Below are 24,052 nucleotides of genomic sequence, written 5' to 3'. Positions count from 1 at the left end.
TCAGTTTAATAAATCATTGTAGCAAAATACTGGCGCGAATTATTTAAAGAAGGACTGAAAGACTCGTCGAGCAACATCAGTTTGGATTATGGAGAAATGTAAGATACAGTAGGCAATATAAACCCTATGACCCTTTTTGGATAAGAGCGGAAGGACATGAAATGAGTGAGACAGGGCTGTAGCCTATCCTCATCTTTTTCCGTATGGACACTGAGCTAACTGTGAATGAAACCAAGGAAAAATTTCGAGAGATAATTAAAGTACAGGGAGAATAAATTAAAAGTTACAGGTTTACCAATGACTATAATTCTGTGTGAGACGGCAAACGATTTGAAAGAACAGTGAAATGGAATCTATAGTGCATTGAAAAGCATTTATAAGATTAACATCAACACAGTCAGAACAACAATAATTGGATCGAATCGATTTAAATCAGTCGGTGCCGAGGAAAGGAGCAATAAAAGTAGCAGATAAGAAATGTTACTCCTCCAGAAAAATAACTGAGGATGGCGGAAGAGGGAGGCTATAAAATATAGACTGGCAACACCGAGTAATGTAGTTCTGAAAAAAAGAAATTCGTTTACATGTAATGTAAATTTAAATATTTGGAAATTATAATGCAGGTCTTTGTGTGGAGTGTAATCAAGCAAAAAAGTAAAACGTGGACGATAAAAAACTCGGATAAGAGCTGAAAAAATGGTGGCACTACAAGAGATTGTTGAAGACCGCATGCGTAGTTTGGATAACTAATGAGGAGCTACAGAATCGAATTAGGGAGAAAAGAAAGTTCCCTAACAGAAGATATCGGTAGACAGGACACATCCTCTGGTAATTTGGCGATAGGAGGAAGTATGAGAGAGGGGAGGGAAGGGGAGGGTGAAAATAATAAAGGTAGACCAGTGCTTGTCTAGAGTAAATAGTTTCAAACGAGTTTTGCTCGCAGTGGTTACGTCAGAGAGTCATGAACAGGGTAGAATAAGACAGATACACTACTGGCCATTAAAATTGCTACACCAAGAAGAAATGCAGATGATAAACGGGTATTCATTGGACAGATATATTATACTAGAACTGACATGTGATTACATTTTCACGCACTTTAGGTGCATAGATCCTGAGAAATCAATACCCAGAACAACCAACTCTGGCCTTAATAACGGTCTTGATATGCCTGGGCATTGAGTCAAACAGAACTTGGATGGCGCGCACAGGTACAGCTGCACATGCAGCTTCAACACGATACCACAGTTCATCAAGAGTAGTGACTGGCGTATTGTGACGAGCCAGTTGCTCGGCCACCATTGACCAGATGTTTTCAATTGGTGAGAGATCTGGAGAATGTGCTGACCAGGGCAGAAGTCGAACATTTTCTGTATCCAGAAAGGCCCGTAGAGGACCTGCAACATGCGGTCGTGAATTATCCTGCTGAAATGTAGGGTTCGCAGGGATCGAATGAAGGGTAGAGCTACGGGTCATAACATATCTGAAATGTAATGTCGACTGTTCAAAGTGCCGTCAATTCGAACAAGAGGTGACCGAGACGTGTAACCAATGGCACCCCATACCATCACGCCGGGTGATACGCCAGTATGGCGATGACGAATACACGCTTCCAATGTGCGTTCACCGCGTTGTCGCCAAACACGGATGCGACCATCATTATGCTGTAAACAGAACCTGGATTCATCCGAAAAAATGGCGTTTTGCCATTCTTGCACCCAGGTTCGTCGTTGAGTACAGCATCGCAGGCGCTCCTGTCTGTGATGCAGCGTCGAGGGTAACTGCAGCCATGGTCTCCGAGCTGATAGTGCATGCTGCTGCAAACGTCGTCAAACTGTTCGTGCAGATGGTTGTTGTCTTGCAAACGCCCCCATCTGTTGACTCAGGGATCGAGACGCGGCTGCACGGTCCGTTACAGCCATGCGGATAAGATGCCTGTCATCGCGACTGCTAGTGATACGAGGCCGTTGGGATGCAGCACGGCGTTCCGTATTACCCTCCTGAAACCACCGATTCCATATTCTGCTAACAGTCATTGGATCTCGACCAACGCGAGCAGCAATGTCGCGATACGATAAACCGCAATCGCGATAGGCTACAATCCGACTTTTATCAAAGTCGGATACGTGATGGTACGCATTTCTCCTTCTTCCACGAGGCATCATAACAGCGTTTCACCAGGCAACGCCGGTCAACTGCTGTTTGTGTATGAGCAATCGGTTGGAAACTTTCCTCATGTCAGCACGTTGTAGGTGCCAACCTTGTGTGAATGCTCTGAAAAGCTAATCTTTTGCATATCACAGCGTCTTCTTCGTGTCGGTTAAATTTCGCGTCTGTAGCACGTTATCTTCGTGGTGGAGCAATTTTAATGGCGAATAGTGTACTTGCTGTCATAGGGTTGTGGCTTTTACATACTGTTGCACAGGGTAGAGTGGAGTGGAGAGCTGCACCAAACCAGTGTTAGGACTGAAGACCGCAGTAACACCAACGAGTCAATATGGCCGACGTTTACCGTTACCTATTGTACGCTTTGGTGTAGTTTTGTCTTGCGGTATATGTAAAAAAAAAAAATTTTGGTTGAAAATCAGGTCACTGGACTGCTCAGATCTGCAGTATTCCGTCGCTGGGATGGATCGGAAGTGGGGGAAACGACTTCTGCGAGGCACGCCGGTGGTATGTGCGGCTCGTGCGGCTTTTGGCGTTCCCACAGCGGGCAGCGAGCTAGGCGGCGCGCGTTTGCGTGGGCGTCGGAGGCCGGTTCTTACTGGCCGGCGGCCGCGCGCCTCCAGTCAGCGGAGGGGACTGCCGTCACAGCACGCAAACGCAAGGGTCTAGGGTCGGGAGGGAAGAAGCAGCTGCAGCGGCGCCAGAGCAGACCGTCGCTGGTCGGTGAAAGCCAGGCGCCTGGGAACCGCGGACCAGCGAGTGACGACTGAGTGCTCGTTAGGAAGCAGCCCGCCGCTTTCCCTTCTCGCGAACAGCCTCTGACGAGCGTAACAGTCCGGGGGCAGGAGCTGCCACAGTCGACGAGGATACCTCAGTGACGTTGTGCCGAGAACAGACACTCTGAAACCAGTAAATCGGTTCCAGCCTGTGTTGAGACTCAGCTACTCCTAAATAGGTAGGATGTTTGGCGTACGACGTATGAGCTGTGTCCGGCCTTGTGCAGGAACCGATTGCCCCAGAGGCAGGGTACTATCGCAGAACGGTTCTCTGGCACATTGGTCAGACTGTGGTGGGTAGAGCATCAGATTTACCCTATGACGTAGTAGAGAACAGCATCAAAACCATTTCGTATTACTGCTGTAGACGCATTGTCAACTTACGGCCTTGCATTCTACTGCCTAAAATAAACGTAGGTCTTTTCGATATATGTTCGTGCTTTGAAAAAGGGTTGTACTACATTTTCTGAAAAAAAAAATTGAAACACAAGAAAGGGAGGAGCGACCGAAATGAAACTTCACGAGCGCAGAGGGTCTGTGACGTTATTTCACTTCATAAAAATCTAATTAAATTTACAAATAACTTGGTAGTAAGAGCCCACTTGTCAGTATGTAGGTGGACTCTTCCATAGAAGATAACAGCAACCAGCCACATTTTACAATCCTATTTATTTATTTAAATAGCACCGTTACCGGTTTCGAACCGGCAGGTTCATTTTCAGACGGCTAGTTCACATTAAGATAGACTTTACAATAGCTTTCACTTTTTGCCCAATGCTTGAATACTGCTCACCGGTGTGGGATCCGTACCAGTTAGGTTTGATAGAAGAGATAGAGAAGATCCAACGGAGAGCAGCGCGCTTCGTTACAGGGTCATTTAATACGTGTCGCAGTACAAAATTAAACGATATTAAATTTCCCACAACAAAGGTCCTATTCATTTTTTCTCTAGAACTAATGGTTTGTACACAGAGAGCGCGAGAATGTTGAAAAATTCGCTCGACGCGCAGTTTTTGTAGGCCAATTTGAGGTATTTTCCCGACTTGATAGACCACAAGTGTCCCGTATCAAACTGTTCGTCTCAACTTGCTACCTCAATATGCCGCCTCAAATGGGCCTGCCAAACGACGCCTCGCTTGGTGTAAGGAGCATAAACATTGGACGATTGAACAGCGGGAAAACGTTGCGTGGAGTGAAGAATCACGGTACACGATATGGAGATCCGATGGCAGGGTCTGGGTATGGCGAATGCCCGGTGAACGTCATCTGCCATTGTGTGTAGTGCCAACAGTAAAATTCTGAGGCGGTGGTCTTATGGTGTGGTCGTGTTTTCCATGGAGGGCGCTTGTACCCCTTGTTGTTTTGGGTGTAACTATCACAGCAGAGGCCTACATTGATGTTTTAAGCACTTTCTTGCTTCCCACTGTTGAAGAGCAATTCAGGGATGGCGATTGCATCTTTCAACACAATCGAGCACCTGTTCATAATGCACGACCTGTGACAAAGTGCTTACACGACAATAATATCCCTGTTACGGACTGGCCTGCACAGAGTCCTGACCTGAATCCTATAGAACACCTTTGGGATGTTTTGGAACACAGACTTCGTGCCAGGTCTCACCGAAACGACATCGATACCTCTTCTCAGTGCATAACTCCGTGAAGAATGGGCTGCCATTCCCCAAGAAACTACCAGCGCCTGACTGAACGTATGCCTGCGAGAGTGGAAGCTATCATCAAGGCTAGGGGTGGGTCTACACCAATTGAATTCCAGCATTACGGAGGGCGCCACGAACTTGTAAGTCATTTTCAGCCGGGTGTCCGGATACTTTTGTTCATATAGCGTATTACGTAAATATTATGACATGCATCTGGAGAGAAGTAAATGATTTGTGATGGATGTACATAAATAAATATTACAACAGCGTTTCATTGACTTTTTTAGATATAGCTAGTTGAAGATACTGTATGACGAAGCAAGCTATTCACTACTGGTTTAGTGTCTGCATGTTGTTATTGTGAAAGGGGGCAGTGTTTACTTTAAATTGGAAAGCAGGTGAATTAAATTTTGAAGAAAGGCTGCATTGGCTAGCTCGGTCTGTTCATTGAGAAGATGTTCTGGTGCTTTGCTTTTATATACATATATTTCAATCTCTTCAAGCAAATTCATAAAGGTAGCTTTCTCAGCACGGTGCAATAATTATACATGGTCTTCCATGATTGTAAGTAGATGTGTGCATTGCAAATGTGGATTTTGAAATGTTGTACAAACGTATGGCATCTGTATGCTCGTTGAACCGAATCTCAGTGCTTCTCCCAATTTGTCCTGCATGGAAGGAGGGCTACCTTGACAGCTGAGTTTGTATATACCTGAATATGAAGCTGTCGGTTCGAAACAAATAACGGTGCTATTTAAATAAATAAATAGCATTGTAAAAAGTTGCTGTTAGCTTCGATGTAAGAGTCAACCTATATTTCCTCACAGCCACAGGCTCAGAATGTCAGTTTCCGATAAAACAGCACGTATCAGTACCCTCCCTGACCTCAATGCATGCACTGATTCGGGTCGGAAGGCTGTCATAAGGCGATTGTACAATCTTCAGAAGCAACTGTTGTAACTGGTCCTCGGTATCCTAGATACTGGCCGTGGGACAGACATGACGTCAGAGTTGGTACCACACGTCTCCTATCGGGGACAAATGTGGGGATCTTGCTGATAACGGGACTATGTCAGCATCATGCGTGCAGATCATAGAAACACTTTCCATGTGTGGAATACCATTGTCCTCTTGAAAAATGGAACCACGATACTGTCGCTTGAGAGTTAACACTAGAGGACGCGCGACGTCCGTGGCGTACCTCTGTGGCGTCAGAGTTTGCTCAGCCATCAGCCATGACCTCAAGTCGTGCTCCCCACACAGTTACGCCACAACTGACACAGCTGTAACTTCATCTGAAGACTGGAACCTCTTCCCACGTTGCCGCTGTATCCACCGACGATGGTCACTTGGGGTAACGCAGAACCACCATTCATTGCTGACCACAGTGCGACACGATTCATCGGCAGTCCACGCTTTCCAGGCACGGCGCCACTCCAAAGGCAGTCTACACATGAGAAGACAGCTCCACAGTCCGGCCGCTGCTAGCCTGTGACCAGAGGTGCGGGATGATGCAGAATGTTGCGAGGACTCGATTACCTCTTCTCGGATGCCAGATGCTGATGTGAAGGGGTTACGATACGCTCAGTGCACGTATGGTCACCCTCCATCTTGATGCTCAGTCATGGTCGACCAAAACCTTGACGACGAGTACGCCTGCGCTCGTGTAGTCCATATGGTCCAAAATGAACCACTGCCACATCCGAACGCCCCACAAATCCGGATATTACACAATTCGACCAGCTCCTCAAAAAGAGTCCCGAAATGAGCCTCCTTTCGAATTCCGACGACAGCCCAACCGACAGACAGTCAACGGACAGACTGACAAGATAACTTCCGCTCCACCCGACCAGCACACAACAGGAAGTTCAATGGAACAACGTAGAGGATACTGGCGCCCACAACCAATTATACATTGAGCTGTCAAACAACTCACAGTGCTGGAAAGCGACAACACGATGAGGAAAATACACTGCCTGAATTTACGTCAACGGCCAGGGCAGGTAACCGGAACATTAACGGTCACAAGACAGAATATTCTGCTGGTGCGCTTCAATTCAAAATAACCAAGCACGGTTGAACTCCACCGGAGGGTGGCTAAAATTTGCCAACTTGAAAACACACGTTGTTGTTCGCGGGAATGTCCCAACAGCCGACAACGAAATCCAAACGACACAATGTGAACAGTCGTGACTTGCTGGTAGATTAAGTCAAAACTCAACTTTCGTGTCCAGGATCGGTGAGCCACGGACCTCGTAGCACCACACACTCCGACCGCGCGTGGACGCCGCTAGCGGCCTCGGCCAAACTACGCGCCCCAGATATTTCCTCGCTGCTCCACGCCAACCGACCAACTGCTCGCACACAGCACAGCCGGAAACTATAAGCGCCAGACCAAAGATAGTACAAGGTGCGAATATCGATACACACCGCCGGTGCCATTCGCAGAGAGAGAGAGAATAACAGCATAATCGCGATAACTTCGGGAAACTAAACACAGAATAGCAACCAAGGTTTAATCCAACGCATCACATGAGCCATACACGGCTCACGGACATTTGGAAGTCCTTTCGTCCACGAAACATTTTGTCTCCCCACACCATAACACCTGCACCACGAAAAAGATCATTGGTATATTATGTGTTTACATCTCTCGCCTATGAGGATTCGTCCAGCATTGTCGAATTGGACCATTTTGGTGGTCCAGTTGTTATGGTTTGGGGTTGCATAACAGTGCATGTGTGTACTGGCCTCCAAATCTTTTAACACTGTACACTCGCTGCTCAACGTTACAGTGCCACTGTACTTCTCCACGTGCGCCTTTTCAGGGGTGCACTCCGCCATGACTTCGTTTTTATGGACGACAGTGCGTGACCACATCTAACAGCGCAGGTGGAGTAATTCTTGGAACGAGAGAATATTCTGAAAATGGGCCACCTGCCCTTTCCCCCGACTCAAAACCCATCGAGCGGGTGTGGGATGCGTTGCGCAGATGTATTGCAGATCGCCCGCAGGCACCAACGATCGTCCCGCATTTGTCAACGGCGCTGGTGGACGAGTGGGACGCCCTAACACGAGAACTCCTTACTAACCTTGTGGCCAGCACCGGAGCATTGCAGAGCATACATTGTTTTCCATGGCGATCACACACTCTATTAGGAACATGTCCCACATTTTGTAATATCCAGGGGATCATCATGAATCTCTGTGTGTCATTTGTGTTCATCTCATTGCGTATTTCTTTCATTTATCTCCTGTACTACACTGTAGCCATTTTTTCTGTGTGTGGCCCAAGTTTCATCAACACATGTTACGTAGCATCATGCGAAAGTTACTTTCGTCCTTAACCCTCCGAACTCGTCTAGTTTACTCTCGGGGAAAACCGATACACCACCAGCGACAGTCCGATCAGCGGGCCGGACCGTCATCCAGCGATCACGGCGCTTGTGCAGGGGTGCGTGTTCCAGCACAGTCCTGGACACGCCACAGTTCTTGTTCACGCTCTGGTTCAGAGCTAAATGTTTCCATTTCCTCATTGAGAGACAACAATACTGCTTCCTTACCTGGTTTGTTGAACTTATAAATGTTATATATTTCCATCATGATTTGCCTGCCGAACTATTTGTTTCATATATAGTTCGGAGAAGGCCCTTAGTATGTTTCATTGGTTGTCTTATAACGCCCATCATTAACAAAACTTCTATTATTCCTATTGATTGTTAGATGATTGAAGCCTGCTCTAATCATGACAGTATGATTGGGGGAATTATGTACTAACTAACTGCGGATTTATCCAAAGTTTTCGGTTATTTCGAGAGGGAGGGGGGGGGGAGGGGCTCGGGGGTGGACCTGGTGGTCAATAGAAAGATCTAATTATAATGTTACGCCCACCGTTCATGCTGCAAACAATCTCGCATGCAACTTCGATTTATACCTGCATTTCCAGTTAGCATATCCCTTCCATATATATTTCAAACTTCCCCGAAGATCTCATTGCTATCTATTTCGGTTTTAACCAACCATCTGTGCCTTGTATTATGGGATCGCCACTGATGTGTAGGAGCGCTTCAAACTCTCGCACGTCTTTCCGAGCGCTTCGGCAGTTAATCGCTGGAATTTCAATACTCTCAGCTGTAAGGGCTATTTCCTTCGATATATTATACTGATCCTTTCGGGTTTCCTACAAATATCGTCATCTAGACTGGATTAAGAGTCGCCAAAACTGAATAACTCCTCGCGTCCATCCCGTGCACACTCAGTTATCTGGGTGGCAGATTCTGATGTATAGTGCATACCTGACTCTTTTAGAGCATCCTACAGTCCCCAAATCTATGGCTCAATGCTGGAAAGTCGCAGCCTAGATTTTCACAGAAAGTTCGAAGTCAACTCTGAAAAATGGGCCCACGATCGTCTCTGGGGACAATGCAGCAGGTTGTGAGGTTCGTTAGAACTCCGTAAACAAGGATGATCTTGTCAACTTCCTCTGCCGGTCGCTTGATCATGTCAACTTTCTGTGCCAGTCGCTGGACTGATCCAAGTATAGCGTCAGAGCGCAGACTACAGGCGTCGTTGGACCAATGATCGACACAGTCTACAATTGGTTGCAACCCATTCCCTCAGTGACTGCTGAAGCACGTGTTGAATGAGGTCCGCAGGAGCACGCACTGAGGGTACTTTCTGATCCTTCCCATCCCTTCCTGCCATTTCCGTAAGGGGAATCATTATTCACCATACGCTTGAACTGCTGACGACTAATAGACTCCTGCTCTTCTGGGTTTGCCTCCCCTCGACACGGGCCACTGTGGTTCTCCCAATAGGTGAAGTGAGTCTCACTGGCTCAGTTTCAGAAATTGCAACGAGATTGAATGCAAAAGGCACAATGCCGACTTCTGTCCAGGGGGGAAAACGCTACAAAGGGTCTGTGTTTTAAAACTTTCCTGGAAGTCCGTTGTGGATTCCGATGCACCACTGCAGGTTTATTATAACCCTTGGACCTTCACATTGACGATGAAACACAGAAATTCCATCGGGATTGAATACAAAAGGCACAATGTCGACTTCTGTCCAGAGGGAGTAACTCTTCAAAGAGTCTGTGCTTTGAACCTTTCCTGGGAGACCAGTATTAGATTCCGATGCACCACGGAGGTTTACAGCACCTCGAACTTGTTGATTACGGGGATGGATGTAGCACACTGACTGCTCCCTGGTCTCTGTATCCCATGTTCAAGCCGCCAAACAATACCACTCTTGAATCGCTCACAGTCAAGTGGACGAATGGTCCACTGAAAAGGAAACAGAATCCACAGGACAGGACAGTACTTGAGATATCTTTGGTTTTTCTGATTCGGTAGACCTCCCAACGCAACCATTCGCAGCAGCTTCCGTTGGCTTGACAATAGTGATGGCGATTTGGAGCAGCTTACGGACATCAACTGATTCATCTCACAGTTTAAAAAAATGGTTCAAATGGCTCTGAGCGCTATAGGACTTAACTTCTGAGGTCATCAGTCCCCTAGGACTTAGAACTACTTAAACCTAACTAACCTAGGGACATCACACACATCAATGTCCGAGGCAGGATTCGAACCTGTGACCGCAGCGGTCGCGCGGTTCCAGACTGTAGCACCTAGAACCGCTAGGCCACTCCGGCCGGCTCTCACAGTTCAGACGGCGGTTGTGTCGTGGCTGATGCAATGTTTTATAGGGCAGTAAACAACTTAAGACTTTTTTTTATTTCTGTATCAGTTATCTTACAAGTATTAGCAGTTCCCTTTAATAAAAAAAGCGATTAACAACGAATGACAGACTTCTGTTATGGCGACCAAAAAACTGGATAAAAGTTATTGATTCCCTGAAACTTCATTTTTGAAGTTATTGTTAACACTAAACTCCAAAATATCGGTATTTTACGATAAATTCAGGCAATATACAGTCCTGTTGAAAGATAATATTACATTAATACAATATGTTAGTTGTAATATATTCTACAGTAACGGTAAATCACAAACGCCGATTTATTACGGAATATGGTGCGTGCAACACTCGTAGCCTCCGAAAATACTCGAAAATATACGTTGATTGACGTGGATAAATACTGAAATTTGGAGTAAATGAGTTTTGAACAAGGATACTACTGCCAAAACTATATAAAGGATAAATATTGATTACAAATGATGCCATACCACAAAAAAAGTTTTTTTTCTTGTTTTGCGGCCCTCAAAACTAGGAAGTACATCATGATACACGTACGAGTTTTAATACACTTAACAGGAACAACACATTTAAATTTTACATAAAGTTGTAGGACTTAAGTTTTAGAGGCGGTTATCAAATTTTTCTACTTTTGCCATCTTCAGGATTTCATCAATAATATTCTTCACGAAGTCCCAAGATCTCATAGATTCTACACTCCTACTGGAATAATGGTTAGGCTGTCACTTCCCCCATGATTTCTGAAATTCACAAGGAATGTTTTCCAATATTTTGGTCTGGTTTGGCCACAAGTCTTTCAAAGCACTATGAAATTCTGACCCCTAATACTGGATCCCTTACCTCTCCCAAATCAACACCCATTAATTCTTCTATCACGTCTGCTGACAGTTTTTGCCTCTCATAGATGCCCTGGATCTACTTTTGCCATCTGTCCGCCCTGTCCTCTGCGACTAACACTGGTATTGCTTTTTCTCTCTTAATATTAATGCATTTGCTTTTAATTTCTCCGGGAGTTATTTTCACTTGTATATATACCGAATGTACCTTTTCGACGATCATTTCATTTTCGCTTTTCTTCAAGTTTTCACTTTTTATTCCTTGCACTTCACATTGATTTAATTCCAACGTGACTTTGCTTGCCATATACTTTACCTTTTCAGGATCTATAATATTCATTTTATGACGATCTCAGAGATTTTAACTTTGCCAGCTTGAATGTATATCGATTCTGATACGTTTGAAAACTCTTTGCTCATCCACTACATCGCACTGTTTGTCATTGGTGAGCCGTTGGCCATGAGTTAATCACGCGCCTTAGCAGTAGAGAATGCCACGCGCTTGCTTGTTCGAATAGAAGTCGGCCATTTCATTCTCATTCTTCTCCCTATTAGTGTAGCGCTGCACTCGTTGTTGAGAGCCGTGAAGTGTTAGGATGTCTCTGGTTCTGGGGACATATTTGAAGGGGCATATTGTTCCCACGAAATTATCACGTTTATCCGAGGGCTATGGCTTCGAGTAGTTGCGTTATGTGCAAGATTGCCGGTAAGAATGTTGCAAATTATTTACTGTGCTGAATTCTGTCTTATCGTCTGAGGCAAGTCAAGTCGTGTTTTGTATCCTTCCATGCACTGTTATACTACTGCGTATTGTCACAAAGCAGTAGTTGCGAAGTATCAACAATTTAGCGACAAGTCACTGATTCACTGCTAAGCCCATTTCATTCTGTTCTATATTAAACGCTTCCATATTAAATTTCGTGAGAAGTACTTGATTGGTTTGGTCGATGGTATCGAATTATATTTCCGTTGATGTAGGCCCTCCCGAAAGTTCTGCCAATATCGACTGAGAATCAGGTGCCTCCTTTTATCGTTTACCAGAAATCTGTACTGTGAAACTACGTCTGCATGTACAGAGATTCTCCGCAAGCCAACGTCGGGCGCGTGGCGGAAGGTATCCTGCACTATTACGAGTTCATTTCCTTTCCTGTCCCACTCGCAAATAGAGCGAGGAAAAAACGACTATGTGCCTCCGTATGAGCCCTAATTTCCCTTATCGTATCTTCGTGGTCCTTATGTTGGCGACAGTAGAATCGTTCGGCAATCAGCTGCATATGCCGATTTTTTTAAATTTTTTCAGTAGTGTTCCTCGAAAAGAACGTCGCCTTCCCTCCAGGGATACCCATTTCAATTCCCGAAGTGCCACTTTAACACTTAGGTGTTGTTCGAACCTACCAGTACAAATCTATCAGGCCGCCTCTGAGCTGCTTCGATGTCTTCCTTTACCCCTGCCGGGTACAGATCCCAAAACACTCGAGCAGTACTCAAGAATAGGTCGCACCGGCGTCCTGCATATGTTCTCCTTTTGAAGATAAAACACATTTTTCTAAAATCCCAATAAACCGAAACGTTATGCCTAAATATTTAAACGACATGACTGTGTCAAACAGGACACTACTTATGCTGTATCCTAACATTATGGGTTCTTTTCCTATCAATCCGCATTAACTTACATTTTTCCACATTTAGAGCTACCTGCCATTCATCACAACTAGAAATTTTGTCTAAGTCATCTTGTATGCTCTTACAGCCACTCAACACCAACACTTTCCTGCAAACCAAAGCATCATCAACAAACAACGGGAGGTTGCTGCCCACTCTGTCGGTCTCATATATATATATATATATATATATATATATATATATATATATATATATATATATATATATATATATACTCCTGGAAATGGAAAAAAGAACACATTGACACCGGTGTGTCAGACCCACCATACTTGCTCCGGACACTGCGAGAGGGCTGTACAAGCAATGATCACACGCACGGCACAGCGGACACACCAGGAACCGCGGTGTTGGCCGTCGAATGGCGCTAGCTGCGCAGCATTTGTGCACCGCCGCCGTCAGTGTCAGCCAGTTTGCCGTGGCATACGGAGCTCCATCGCAGTCTTTAACACTGGTAGCATGCCGCGACAGCGTGGACGTGAACCGTATGTGCAGTTGACGGACTTTGAGCGAGGGCGTATAGTGGACATGCGGGGGGCCGGGTGGACGTACCGCCGAATTGCTCAACACGTGGGGCGTGAGGTCTCCACAGTACATCGATGTTGTCGCCAGTGGTCGGCGGAAGGTGCACGTGCCCGTCGACCTGGGACCGGACCGCAGCGACGCACGGATGCACGCCAAGACCGTAGGATCCTACGCAGTGCCGTAGGGGACCGCACCGCCACTTCCCAGCAAATGGACACTGTTGCTCCTGGGGTATCGGCGAGGACCATTCGCAACCGTCTCCATGAAGCTGGGCTACGGTCCCGCACACCGTTAGGCCGTCTTCCGCTCACGCCCCAACATCGTGCAGCCCGCCTCCAGTGGTGTCGCGACAGGCGTGAATGGAGGGACGAATGGAGACGTGTCGTCTTCAGCGATGAGAGTCGCTTCTGCCTTGGTGCCAATGATGGTCGTATGCGTGTTTGGCGCCGTGCAGGTGAGCGCCACAATCAGGACTGCATACGACCGAGGCACACAGGGCCAACACCCGGCATCATGGTGTGGGGAGCGATCTCCTACACTGGCCGTACACCACTGGTGATCGTCGAGGGGACACTGAATAGTGCACGGTACATCCAAACCGTCATCGAACCCATCGTTCTACCATTCCTAGACCGGCAAGGGAACTTGCTGTTCCAACAGGACAATGCACGTCCGCATGTATCCCGTGCCACCCAACGTGCTCTAGAAGGTGTAAGTCAACTACCCTGGCCAGCAAGATCTCCGGATCTGTCCCCCATTGAGCATGTTTGGGACTGGATGAAGCGTCGTGTCACGCGGTCTGCACGTCCAGCACGAACGCTGGTCCAACTGAGGCGCCAGGTGGAAATGGCATGGCAAGCCGTTCCACAGGACTACATCCAGCATCTCTACGATCGTCTCCATGGGAGAATAGCAGCCTGCATTGCTGCGAAAGGTGGATATACACTGTACTAGTGCCGACATTGTGCATGCTCTGTTGCCTGTGTCTATGTGCCTGTGGTTCTGTCGGTGTGATCATGTGATGTATCTGACCCCAGGAATGTGTCAATAAAGTTTCCCCTTCCTGGGACAATGAATTCACGGTGTTCTTATTTCAATTTCCAGGAGTATATATATATATATATATATATATATATATATATATATATATATATTAGATTAGATTCAGTTTTCGTCCCATGGACTCAAAAAGTGAGGTGATTCTCGTGGGTGTGGAACATGTCAGAAAAGTATAACATAAAATATTTGAATATAATACTTACTACCCCAATCATTTGTCAGCATATTGTCAAAATAGGTGAGCACATTACAGTAAACTGGAACTGCTAATGTTTACAGAGTTAATATGCTGTCAGAAGGAAACATTATTATTCACTATTAATAAATTTATCATACACAAAATAAGTAACCTTGACTGTTGCGACCACATGCTGTCAAAACTGGAATTTAACAGACATTTTTACTTGAGCTGGCCTAACATTCTCAGTTAAGACATTCATCTATAGAGCACAAGGAGTTGCCTACCAAAAAGTCTTTCAAACTCTGTTTAAACTTTGTTTTGTCTGAAACTAAGTTTTTAATGGTTGCTGGCAATTTATTAAAAATATGTGTTCGTGATTATTGGATCCTTTTTTGGGGCAAGGTTTCTACATGATGTTCTTGAATTTACACCATAAATAATACTATATATGAGTATGCTGGGCAAACATCTATTAGGCGCACTACGAATGTAGTGGTGTGGACATGTTGGGAATGTGGATCTCACGGGGAGCGTGCAAGGGATTAGTCCCTGCAGACGCACTATCCTCTGTGCCCTCGGTGGCTCAGTTCCGTTTCAGCCGCGCTCGCGAGTGGCCGCTGTTAACTGTTGCGCTGCACTTCAGTGTTTACATCGCTGTACTTGTGCTCCGCCGAGTGCCGTCCGTCCGTTAATCTCCGTGTTCGTTCCTGTTCCTTGTGATCTGATCGCTCTTTCTGGTCTTGCTGCTGCTACTTGGAATTTCGGTTGTTTAACCGAAATTGCTTCGCTGGATTAACCATGGCTACAAACCTCAGGAAGAATACTCTGGTATTTGCTTTTGACAAAGAATCCCGTCCTGTTCAGCCGACATCCCTGGAAATAGATGACTGGATTACACAGGTAATTGGTCTAAATTCTGAAACCGTTCATACCTGGCAACTGGATCAGGAAAAATACTGTGTTTTTGTCAAGTTAATCAGTGCGTCGACTGTTGATAAAGTGTTACGAAAGTGGGGCTATGAAGTAGATTTTGTGCATAGAAATGGTTATAAAAGTAAGGTTTCCATCTATAGAGCGGACATTCATTACAAAACCGTTCGTGTCTTGAATCTCCCCATTGAAATTGAAAATGATAAGATTAAGGAAGCTCTTTTAAACTACGGAGACGTTAAATCAATTGCAAATGAAAGATGGTCGCCTCGCTTTAAACTGCAGTGTTTTAACGGGGTCCGCTGTGTAGAGATGGACGTTAAGACGAATATTCCGTCTCACATAACTGTTTGTGGGTATAAGGCACAAATTGTTTATACAGGTCAGGAAGCTACATGTCATATATGTAACGAAACCGGCCACTTCAGACAGGAATGTCCGCGGCGAACTGTTGTGCTTAAAAGTAATTTGATACAGCGTCAGAAGCTTACCTTAAATGATCTGTTGCCAAAGAATAGCCCGGAACAACTGGTTGACGATGTTAACGCAGCGGGACAAGCTCATGTCTCCCTTCATGATAACAGTCAATTTCCCCCGTTAACAACAAAAGGAAACCCCGTTGCCACTACTCGTGAAACTGAAATGCAACCGAAAAAACGACCTCTGGACATAACTGATAGTTGTTCAGAGGACGAGCTGTCTTGTCCCTCTCCCTCACTTCGCAAGCAAAAACAGTGCGATGAGGAGGCAGAGGAACCTGAAGGCAAAATGCGAATGGAAACTAATGAACAGAAAGATAATACACATACGGTACCAGAAAATGAAAGGGGTGTAAGCAGCATTAATTTGCAAGAAACAACAGGTGCAGTAGCCGATTGCAAAGATCAGAATCTATCTGTTAATAAACAAATTCAGGGAGAGGATGCAAAACTGCAGTCTCCATTTGTTTCCCTCGATCAGAAAGTGAGTGAAATTAATAAAGAACGAGGAAGTGGTGGCCAAACTGAAATCACGGTCAAAACCTCAGGGCAGGCGCCGGCAACCGAAATTGCTAAAGCGTCTGCTGCTGCTCCAGATAAGCCGCGAAGTAAAATACCGACGCAACCAAATGAGAATGTAGCTCGTAACCAAGGGAAGGGAAAATCCAATAGGGGCGACCCAAGCCCAAAGAATGTTCAGTTCGAAACGGTCGTACACGAATCACTGGAGGAAAAATCAGAAAGTTTACCAGGAAATCAGTCTGCTTGCGGTACAAGAGAAAACATCAGAAGTAGAAAAAAACGGGACAGTAACTAATAAACTGATTGAAGTGTTATTCCATGTTCAGCCTCCCGAGACAACTGTTACAGCTTAACTGAACCCTGAACCACAGTAAACTAAATTAGTTCAACAAACAACTACATAGTGACAGCACAATGACGCAATCTTATTCTGTCACCACTATAAACATAAATAAAATCACGACCGGTTTGAAATTATCGGCCCTTAAGGAATTTTTGTACGAATCCGCGACTGATATTGCCCTGTTACAAGAAGTTCTAATTTCGGATTTGGTAATTCCCGGTTTTGTCAGTTACATAAATGTGTCTCCCGAAACAAGCGTTGGAACAGCTATTTTGGTAAGGGAAGGGATTACAGTAAGCGAGGTGGAACGACTGGAATCCGGAAGGGGAATAGGACTAAATATCTATGATGTGACTATCATCAACTTGTACGCCCCTTCAGGAAGTTCTCATCGAGCTGACAGGGCACGTTTCTTCAAGGATGACTTGATATACTTGTTAAGGAAATCACCAAGACAGTTATTACTTGGAGGTGATTTTAATTGTGTTTTAAATCGAAAAGATCAGTTACCTAATTTTAATTTCTCAAGTGAACTAAAACAATTAGTTACTGGTTTAGAATTAAAGGATATATGGGAAATCAAATACCCCTCCACTGTTGAGTTCACTTATGTCACGGCAACATCACGTAGCAGGATTGATAGACTATATATTTCTAAAAATCTTGTAACTTCCGTGACAAAAGTAGAAACCATTCCTACGTACTTTTCAGACCATTCAAGTGTCTTAGCTTGCATAAATCTAACAAGACAGCCGGTTCGCCGATTCAAGAATCAGTGGAATTTGAACACTTCCTTGTTAGTTAATCATGATTTAGAAGATCTGATTAAAGAAACATGGGCAATATGCCTGCGAGCCCGTAGTAGATATGCCACTGCTATTGACTGGTGGGTTAAAATGGCAAAGCCAAAGTTGAGGAAAGTTCTTATTCAATACAGTGCACAGAGCGCAAGGGAAATGAAATGCACTATAGAGTATTACTATTCCGTTTTGAGAGATCTATATGATCAAGTCTCAGCAGGTTCCTCACTTCGGATAGCAGACATAAAAAAAGTCAAAGCCAAGTTACTTAATATCAAGAGAAGTCAAATGGAAGGGTTGAAAATAAAATCGAAGGCAAATTCGGTGTCAGCAGATGAAACTACTTCCCTATATCATTTAGTGAAGCATACGAAAAACGGGAGAAGGACTTTTATTGAAGAAATTCGAACAAAACACGGCACGATTCTCAGAACCCAGCAGGATATCATGGACGAGATTTATCGCTATTATTGCGAGCTATATTCTGTACATCAAAGTAGTGATGCTTCCTTGGAAGAATTCCTTGACATCCTAGCCCCACAGCTGACAGAAGATGACAACGAAAATTTTCTCGAGGTTGTCAGTGAAGAAGACGTGTATGAGACTCTGTGCGCCTCGCCACCAAAAAAATCCCCAGGACCGGATGGTCTGCCAGCGGAGTTTTACATCCGTTACTGGCCAATAGTAGGTGCGAAAATCACGGACATTGTAAATGAGGTTATTCAGGGTAAAATGATTCCGGCTGAGTTTAAGGAGAGTAAAATTGTTCTGGTGCCAAAAAATAATGGAAACAAAGATTTAAATAATTTTCGTCCAATTTCACTGCTGAATTCTGATTATAAATTAATAGCTAGAGTAATAAACAAGAGAATTTCATGCCTTACAGATAAAATTATTAGACAACATCAGAACTGTGCGCAAGGCAGAACCATTTTTCAAAATCTAGCGGAATTCAGGGATATCATTGCAATAACTTCTGTAACAAACATAAAGTGTGCTTTATTGTTTTTAGATTTTTATAAGGCGTTCGATGTAGTAAACCATGAATATCTTCTACGGACATTGAAGAAAATAGGTTTCAACGATAGGGTTATACAGTTGATTAAGAACATAGCAACTGGAATAAATGCTAAAATAGCGGTGAATTGTCAACAATCCAGGCCGATGCAAATACAACGAGGTGTTCCTCAAGGAAGTCCTCTGTCCATGTCGCTCTTCGCAATTTCGCTAGAACCTTTCCTCCGACATGTCCATGCTACATTAAAAGGCTTAACATTATCAGGAAACAAAACAGTTATAAGAGCCTATGCTGACGATATAGGGGTCATTATAAGGAATAATGACGAGGTAACCACGCTAGCAACAGTGATTGATTCGTACTGTAGAGCATCTGGAGCCAATGCAAACGGAAAAAAAAGTAAGATGTTAAATCTCAGAGGTTTTGATAATATCAACGTCGAGTGGGCAAAATTAGTCCGACAACATAAAACACTTGGGATCACCCTGACAGCGTGCCCTATGAAAATGACGGCTTTAAATTGGAAAGTTGCAGCAGATAAAGTGCAAGGAGCCATTGTAGAGAATTTAACTCGATATATGAACCAAGTTCAAAGAACACAGTATATCAACTCATGCATCCTTGCTAAGGCTTATTATACTGCCCAGCTGTTTCCAATACCGAGAATGATAGCGAGAAGAATAATGTCCAAAATCACAAAATTTTTGTGGAGAGGTGAAGTGTTCAGAGTACCTGCTAAAGTAGCCACTTTGGATCCTAAAAATGGTGGACTAGGATTAACTGATATAACGGATAAAGCCTCTGCTCTTTTTATCAAAAGGCAAGTTAATTTAATAAGAGACTCGCGAGAAAGCATCACCAGCCAACTTTTCGAGATCATTAAACCTCCAAGTCTGCTTCCCCCGATTGACGTGCAGAATATCAACAGTCGCTTACAGCACGTGAGGATTTTCTATGTTGAGTTTAGTTATGTCAGTGTCGAACTCAGGCAGTCCCGACACTTAACATCGAGAGCCATAATGCGGGAACGAAAGAAAAGCGAAGAAAGAAACAAAATAGAACGACAGTTTCCAAACATTGAGTGGACTGAGATTTGGAAAAACATTAGTTCCAATGTGCTCACGTCTAATATAAAAACGTCATGGTACAAGACAGTTAACAACATAGTTAGCACCAATGAAAGACTGCACGCAATCGGACTCTGTGAAACAAATTTATGTCAACAATGCCATCTAGTTGACACAGTAATTCATCGATATACTTGCAGTGGTCACATGAATAGTTGGAAGTGGATCCGGGAGCAAATAGCTCTGATTACAAGAACATCCCCTGAGTATATATCGCTGTCATTGATAAACAGGCCTGAAGCACGCTATTTCCCAGAAGCAAAAAATAACGCTGTGTACTGGTTGCTGGGAAATTTCGTTAACTACGTCCTTAACAAATTAGGATCCGATAGCATCATAGAGTTCAAGGTACACATGCTGTGTGAGTTCCACAAAATTAGAAGCTATTCGAATCACAAGAAAAAGTTCGGTAATATGCTAAAAATTGTATTTGAAAGAATGGGCATTGGTTAATATAAACAAGAAGACTGTGTTGACAGTGATGTATTGTAGATACCCTAAGGATACTATTTAAGATTTTACAGTATATTTATGATGTGTGCTTTCTCTACTTCAGAGAGTAGTTTTTTGAACTTTATAAGCTAATGTACAGAACTTATGTGCCATTGATATTGTGTGTCTAATAGTGCCATACACAAAACATGAAAGGTGCATTATTGGCTTATACTAGAAATTTGGAAATAGACAGTTTTTATAGAAATCTCCTTATCGATTGGTTAAAACCATAAGATTCTATCCGATAAATGTAATATTCAATGGCTGGCACATTGCCCTGTTCATTTTTGCAGTGAAAGACTGATTATATAGATCTGATCACTTCAAATACTTAGATCCAATTAATGTCCAGAAAGTGTAGTTGCAAGGCTAGTCAACTTTATTATATATCTCCTTTCCGCCATTCTCAAGTATTTGTGTTTAATTTAATTCTTTCTGGTGATTTAGTCAGTAACATAATCTTCTGTTGTCTTTCATTAATGTCAGCGCAATTGCAATGATCAAACCGCTTTGTTTAAATAACTTCATGTATGTATAACTTAGTATGTATTTGCAATGTGTAACATTGTTTTTTTTAATAAAGGTTTTATTTAAAAAAAAAAAAAAAAAAAAAAAAGATGGATAGAGCGTCTGCCATGTAAGCAGGAGATCCCGGGTTCGAGTCCCGGTCGGGGCACACATTTTCAACATGTCCCCAGTGAAGTATATCAACACCTGTTGCAGCTAGGGTGTCTATTTAATTATCATTTCATAAATAATACTTATTACACGCTTTTGTACGCTAAAAACTTTTGCTCGGTTTCATGAGTTACCCAAGAATATGATCCCATATGGCATAATAAAATGAAAGAAGCAAATTATGCAAGTTTTTTTCATATTTATGTCTTCTACATCTGACATCATTCTCACTGCAAGCACAGACTTGTTCCGGCGCTTGTGGAACTAACGTTTTACGTTTACATCATTGATGGTTAGAATGACTGTGTTTATACTGCGTCTGTATCTTCACATCACAATGTCCTTCAGACGTGCATTTTATCCGAGCACACCTCCAGGAGCGACCAAACTTCCGTATGTGACGTTCTGACAACCTTTATGCTCGCAAAATTCGTGATTAACGAACAGGAAGACAAGTATTATATCGTTATTTTAGTCCGTTGAGGCATGGGTACATCATTGATGGTTACAATGTCTGTGTTTATAGAGTATCTTTATCTTCACAATAAAATGTCCTTCAGACATACATACATGCAAGCACGCATGCAAACAGCTGATATCAATGCTTTGTCACAGAATGCGAATCTACACTCCTGGAAATTGAAATAAGAACACCGTGAATTCATTGTCCCAGGAAGGGGAAACTTTATTGACACATTCCTGGGGTCAGATACATCACATGATCACACTGACAGAACCACAGGCACATAGACACAGGCAACAGAGCATGCACAATGTCGGCACTAGTACAGTGTATATCCACCTTTCGCAGCAATGCAGGCTGCTATTCTCCCATGGAGACGATCGTAGAGATGCTGGATGTAGTCCTGTGGAACGGCTTGCCATGCCATTTCCACCTGGCGCCTCAGTTGGACCAGCGTTCGTGCTGGACGTGCAGACCGCGTGACACGACGCTTCATCCAGTCCCAAACATGCTCAATGGGGGACAGATCCGGAGATCTTGCTGGCCAGGGTAGTTGACTTACACCTTCTAGAGCACGTTGGGTGGCACGGGATACATGCGGACGTGCATTGTCCTGTTGGAACAGCAAGTTCCCTTGCCGGTCTAGGAATGGTAGAACGATGGGTTCGATGACGGTTTGGATGTACCGTGCACTATTCAGTGTCCCCTCGACGATCACCAGTGGTGTACGGCCAGTGTAGGAGATCGCTCCCCACACCATGATGCCGGGTGTTGGCCCTGTGTGCCTCGGTCGTATGCAGTCCTGATTGTGGTGCTCACCTGCACGGCGCCAAACACGCATACGACCATCATTGGCACCAAGGCAGAAGCGACTCTCATCGCTGAAGACGACACGTCTCCATTCGTCCCTCCATTCACGCCTGTCGCGACACCACTGGAGGCGGGCTGCACGATGTTGGGGCGTGAGCGGAAGACGGCCTAACGGTGTGCGGGACCGTAGCCCAGCTTCATGGAGACGGTTGCGAATGGTCCTCGCCGATACCCCAGGAGCAACAGTGTCCCTAATTTGCTGGGAAGTGGCGGTGCGGTCCCCTACGGCACTGCGTAGGATCCTACGGTCTTGGCGTGCATCCGTGCGTCGCTGCGGTCCGGTCCCAGGTCGACGGGCACGTGCACCTTCCGCCAACCACTGGCGACAACATCGATGTACTGTGGAGACCTCACGCCCCACGTGTTGAGCAATTCGGCGGTACGCCCACCCGGCCTCCCGCATGCCCACTATACGCCCTCGCTCAAAGTCTGTCAACTGCACATACGGTTCACGTCCACGCTGTCGCGGCATGCTACCAGTGTTAAAGACTGCGATGGAGCTCCGTATGCCACGGTAAACTGGCTGACACTGACGGCGGCGGTGCACAAATGCTGCGCAGCTAGCGCCATTCGACGGCCAACACCGCGGTTCCTGGTGTGTCCGCTGTGCCGTGCGTGTGATCATTGCTTGTACAGCCCTCACGCAGTGTCCGGAGCAAGTATGGTGGGTCTGACACACCGGTGTCAATGTGTCCTTTTTTCCATTTCCAGGAGTGTATTTCGTATGTTTATCACAGCTCTAACCGTCAGTGACTGTGTCTGTTGCTTCAAACATGCATGCATTGTAACATCAGACATTGTAACGATCGATGACGTATCCGTGCCTCGACTGGCAAAAACGACGGTGGGATAGTTGTCTCCCTGTTTGGAAGTTACGTATTATGCGAGCATAAGGGCTGTGCTGCACAATAACGAGAAGTGGCGGTCGGTCCTGTATGCCATCTCAGATAGCCCACAGGAGTGGTTAAGGTGACGACTCGCCATAAGCGGGAAACTGGCGTTCAAGTCCCGGTGTGGCACAAATTTTCGTGCGTCCCTCACAGTCGATATCAGTGTACAGTCGCAGAATGCGAATCTATTTCGTAATTTTACACTAACCCACAATCGCCTATTTTCATTCATTTTTGTTCGCAACGCCTAACGCGCACCTGTGCTATGCTGAAAAACCACGTTTTTCTGTTATTTAGAGCTCGCACATCAGCTGCTAGACGCTCATATATCGCTGGAAGAACCCCAACAACTTTAATCACTTGGAATAACAAGTCCTTTACGCCACTTTTATACACCTTTTCACTAACGTTTGATTACTGAATCGTTCAAACCCTAATTTTCGTACAATCAGTGTCCAGAAAATCTCACGTAATCTTTTCCTTTCCCTCTTTCCTCTGTTTTCACACAGATAATAATGTCTTTGGCCATAACACCTGTACGAGAGAAAATACACATATACAACACATACATACATACAAATTTATATATTTTACTTACACAGACAATATTAATTAAAGAAAAAATGTATATGCACTGCCTGAAAAAAGAAAAGAAATGAAGTACCCAAAAGGGAAGGAGGAAACGAAATGAAACTTTGTGGGTTAAGAGGGTATGTGATGTTATTTCAGTGATTAAAAGTCGGGCTCAATTTACAAAGAATTTGGCAGTATGACCACGCTTATCAGTATGACTTTGCAACCCCTCTAGCCTGGACGCATGCAGTGATTCGCTTCGGAAAGCTGCC

This window comes from Schistocerca nitens, chromosome 7 (genome assembly GCF_023898315.1).
Source record: "Schistocerca nitens isolate TAMUIC-IGC-003100 chromosome 7, iqSchNite1.1, whole genome shotgun sequence".
Lineage (NCBI taxonomy): Eukaryota > Metazoa > Arthropoda > Insecta > Orthoptera > Acrididae > Schistocerca > Schistocerca nitens.
This window is presented reverse-complemented; position numbering follows the sequence as displayed.